The sequence below is a fragment of the Perca flavescens genome, chromosome 5 (assembly GCF_004354835.1).
Source record: "Perca flavescens isolate YP-PL-M2 chromosome 5, PFLA_1.0, whole genome shotgun sequence".
NCBI classification, from domain to species: Eukaryota; Metazoa; Chordata; class Actinopteri; order Perciformes; family Percidae; genus Perca; species Perca flavescens.
The window spans coordinates 12,312,183-12,317,182 of NC_041335.1; the positions used below are offsets into that span (position 1 = coordinate 12,312,183).

A 5,000-nucleotide genomic window follows, 5' to 3' on the forward strand; every position below is an offset into this window, starting at 1 on the left:
AACCGCCGCCAGCCAGCCAAATGGACTGCATTGAGCCAGCTCTGCCTGACGGCACACATTCATCACTCAGTCTGGAGGAGAGGAGAGGAGAGGAGAGGAGAGGAGAGGAGAGGAGAGGAGAGGAGAGAAGAGAGGAAAGGAGAGAAGAGAGGAAAGGAGAGGAGAGGATAGGATAGGAGAGGATAGGATAGGAGAGGAGAGGAGAGGAATGGCTGCATACTGTGAAAAAGGACAAAAATGACAAAAATGACAAAAAGGACAAAAAGGACAAAAAGGACAAAAAGGACAAAAAGGACAAAAAGGACAAAAAGGACAAAAAGGACAAAAAGGACAAAAAGCAAAGGAAAGGAAAGGAAAGGAAAGGAAAGGAAAAGGACTAAAGGCTGCATACTGTGAAAAAGGACAAACTATGACCATCATGTTGCCAATACTACACAACATGTTGCAGGACAAGTAACTGTACAGTACCTATCATGGCCCTTTTCATATTCATATTGTAATACAGTTATCATTTTGCATTTTGTCACTAGTTCATCAGTGAACTTTTACCTCTTTGGGATTTCCATAAAACTTCTCAGAGATCACGAAGGGCACATCGTCAAGAGCTGCAAAAAAAGTAAGAAAAAATAAAGTTGAAGGTTGACAACAATAAATAAATATTACTCCCTATTCTTGATCCTGAGTATTTCCATAAGACTAAGCGTGGCTTTATGAAACAGAAAAGCCATCAACATCCCCAGCCACCCCGACACCTCCCCTCCTTCCGTCTACGGAGAGAAGATGAAAGGCTTTTTTATTCTCCGCTGTTATTTGGGCACCTCCACTCTCTCCTCCAACCCAGCCCTTTCCCAGCCCTCTTCCAGTTTAATTACTCTTGATTATTCCCGATTCCGTCTTGTCTGAGAGATGTTCACCTCGGAGACAAAGACACGCTCGCACAAGGCACAGAAAAGCGGAAAGAAGAGAGACAAAACATTCACCAGATATCAAATTTGCATGAAAATAAGCCACACTGTTCAGCCGGCAAAAAAGTGGATTGAAATGAGGACTTGCCAAGAGCCTGGTGGTATAATTAGCATTTGACCAAACAAACGAGCTTCAACAGAGCTATAATTAAGCAGGCCTGTAATTAAGTGAATGCCCTTTATCATAATGATCGTGGTTAAAATGGTGTGATGGCTGCCAGTTGATTATTAATGGTGTAACCCCGTACTGCATGCATCCTGCACTGGAATCAAGGTGTCACGACTGTCAGGCTAGAGAGCAGCCCTTTGTTTATAAAATACATTAGGGCCCAAATTAACACAGGGTGACAGGGGACACAAAGCCTCTCGTTTCCAGACTGAAAGGGAAAACTGCAGCTGCTCGGCTTCATTATAAAACTCCCAAATCTGGAGGCACAAAACTTGCTGCCGTTGGCTTCGACAGGAGCCCCAAATATCAAGAGGCCAAGCTTCCAACTGGTATTCTTTTACCCACAGTCCATCAGGCCCGCTGGCACAGGAAAAAGAACTCCTAAGCCGAAGCTGTTCATGAGTCATCGCTTTGGAGCCGACACTCCTTTTGGCCTTTCCGGTTCACAGCAGTATTCTAAAGTATGACATTTTAAAATATCCCTCACTTTGACACTTATGTGACTTGCTTTCCTTTCTTGGTTGTTATACAGATCCACGTTTTGGCACTTTCCACACAAGTGTAGTACAATGTCATCTTTGTAGTCAAGCATGACCCTCACCCTCATGACCACAGGGAAGATTATTTAGTTTTTTTTGGCTTCCATTCATCTCACACAGCAAAAAATGTAGTCGGAACAAGAGTCTACAGCCGTGCTAGCGGCTCTGTGAGGCTGTACTTTGGCACAGCAGCGCTTTGAGCAAAATGCCAATGTCAGCATGTTAAAAGGCTCACAATCATAACGCTAAGAGGCTGTAGTTAAGCTAAAGGTTTACACCATGTACCAGGTTCACAATTACTTTAGCGAGCATTTGAAAATTTGCACCAAAACTTACAGGTGAGGCTCATGGTAATAACATTAGTTTAGCAGGTATACTGTATTGTCATGAACCAAATATTGAAATTTTGACCTGATGATGGCGCTGGATGTAAAAATGTAATGGATCACCAAAGTTATTATAATTCATCCTGAGGTGGACAAAAGTGTCTGTACCAAATTCAACAGGAAGTTGCTGATGTTTTTCACTCAAAACCACAAATATCAACCTCATGGGCCACTTGAGTTTCCTCAAATTGCAAAATTCATTAGGAGTCATCGTATGGGAACCATTGATGTCCGCACAAAATTGTATGGTCATCCATCCGATAGCTGTTGAGATATTTCAGTCTAGGTCGAAGTGGTGGACCAGCCGTCGGGCCAAAACACCACCATTGCCACCCCTAGAGCTGCCGCTAGCGTGGCTAAAACAAATGCAAGGTATGAAAGGCTTTGGCCTCCTTCACCACTCACCTGCTCAATTCCCCAGCCTTGACACCCACCTCCCTGTTGCGCCTTTGGATATGTGGCTATCTGAAGCAGCAAGCAAACCAAGGCGATTGGGTAGGTCCAATGACTTGTTTAAGCTCATAAAAACAAGTGAACAAACATGCACTACTGTGTCGCTGGGAGCACCAACACCAGGCAGAGGCAGGCAGGCAGGGAGAATACATTTGAATCAATAGCCAGCAACGGGAAGCCGAGATTGTAGCTGCTGATGGATCTGAGTGCGTGGCGCGGACAGATGAATGCAGAGCTGAAGGCCACAGAGTTTCTTTATTGCTCAAGGATTACATTTAAAACCAGATCTCACTTTGTATTCCTCCACCATCCATACTAGAGAGGCTATCTTACATCTAGATAAATGGAGAGGCGCGGGAGATGACTTCTTGGTAAAAAAAAAAAAAAATGGATACCGTGGAGAAATCCGAGGGTGCAAAGGGCAAAAATAATGTAAATCCAATCTTCTGACTGGGAATCCCACTATGAAGCATGTTTTAGCTGCTCAAATGGCCAGGCTACAGTCCATTAACTCGTGACTGTATTGCAGCGTAGGGCATTGGGTAGTTATTTGGCATTCGGAGTACGAGAGCGCAGTCAATATGAAAACATCTGGCAGAAATTTTGGTAACATGACTATGATGATGACGGTGATCATGATGATGGTGGTGGTGGCGGTGAGCGCAGAGGTGGCGTTAAGTAAGGAGGACCCTGTGGCTTGAGTGATTGTAGTGTAAAGAACGGAGTCAGCACAGGCCCCGTGTGGATCATTGCCTTATTAATGGCTCCGTCAGGTGCGATGAGCAATGGCTGCATTGTCATCTCCAGCCTCTGGGCACAGATGAATGGCTGTTTCAGGGCGGGAAGGGCTCCCTCGTACGCTGGGCTGAGCACTAATCCCTCACTCTTCCATTGTTGGATGCACTGTCACCCAGGACTTCAGCAGCGCCATACATTGCATTTCCAGGGTTCTAACAGACATGGTCGTGGACACAGGCGCATACACACACACACACACACACACACACACACACACACACACACACACACACACACACACACACATAAACCAGACCGATTTAGGCTCCCGACACTGACTGATGGAAAAATATGCGTGTGTGATCGAGCATACCCCATATTACCTGAACCACAACTCAAGAGTAACACTTCAGGAATGTTGATGAACTTTTATTTTACACTTCACTAATTCAGCAGAATTGCATTGATCTCTGTCTAGCATGATTACCTGGGTGAATTTGTCTCGCACCTGAATTAAGTGAGAAAGTCACAGTCAGGGCAATAATCTGTTACCACGTTTTACTCATGGTCGATATGATCTTTATTGTTAAGGGCCATAAAATAATACAACATAATAAGTAAAGCCGCTCAAAAACAGGTTTGAGCTTCATCTGGAACCTGCTGCATTTCATATTCCAAACAACTGGATGTTGCCTTTTCTCTTTGTGTAGCCGGGCTAGACATTGCCATGCCTTTCCTGTCTGAGTGACTCTCAATTTGAGGGCGGATTCTTTATGCAGACCATGGAAATGCTATTCTAGTTGCAGACCCCGCTCTCTGTCACCTCTGCAGATAATGGTGAGTAGATGAACAGAGAGCTGGAGGAGGACCCCCTATGCCCACTCACAGCCCTTAGCCCCTCTCTGACATGAGAAATAGTGCCCAGGCCTGACAGCATATCGGAGACATATTGTAGTTTATTTTGTCGCCCGGGCATGCCATCTGTGCCATTCCAATAGAGGGTGTGTGTGTTCAGGCTGCTGCAACAGAGGAGGGCGCGAGGCTCCGGGTCCCTCAGAAGCTCTGCAGCCACGGCAGGTCATTAGTCAAATTGCCTAATGAGAGAGAATACAAATGGCCCCCTACCCTGACAGGAGGAATTTTGGAGGTGTCAGAGCTCCTGACCCGTGCTATGAGAACAGATGATAGCGAGTTGCTATTTTCAGATTCTTTTAATGACTATGGCTCTATGAAACCCATTCTTTTTCTTTTATCTTTTTCCTGCTTTTTCAAGCCCTCTAGACAGACCAGTGAAAAAAAAAAAAAAAAAAAAAAAAAAAAAACTTTTCAGTGTATTAGAAATCTCACTTGCAAAACTGGAAGTGTAACTTTTGAATTATTTAAATGTTTACCGGGGAGTCAATTAACATTCTAAAAACCTTATAACACTGATACTAAAATAGATCACGTACTGAAATGATGTTGAGGGTTTCTGATCGTCTATTTTCATTTGTTTGGAAACAGGCTGCACACAGCTGGCAGTCTGACTGTGGTGTGTTGCAATTCTCCTGACAGCAAGTCAGTTAGTTTATACTAAAATATTAATTTCATCGCATCCAAATGCAAACAAATTGAAATGTTTCTAATGCTTTCTAAAGAGTACTATCCAAGGCATCCAAAGTGCTGCCCACTCAGGTTTATTGAGAGAAACTGTGGAGGGAAAACATAAGAGGAGCACCAAGGGAGTAGAAAGAAGTTGAATCATTTTACA

General features: G+C 44.1%; 1 long non-coding RNA gene across 1 annotated transcript in view; it reads right to left on the reverse strand.

Annotated features, from left to right (window-relative positions):
* Positions 1-549: 549 nt before the first annotated feature.
* The window catches only part of LOC114556383 (uncharacterized), an 18,878-nt gene continuing 14,427 nt past the window's right edge, over positions 550-5,000 (reverse strand). The window contains exon 3 of the long non-coding RNA XR_003692657.1: positions 550-605. This is a non-coding gene — a long non-coding RNA (uncharacterized LOC114556383). The remainder of the gene's footprint in view (positions 606-5,000) is intronic.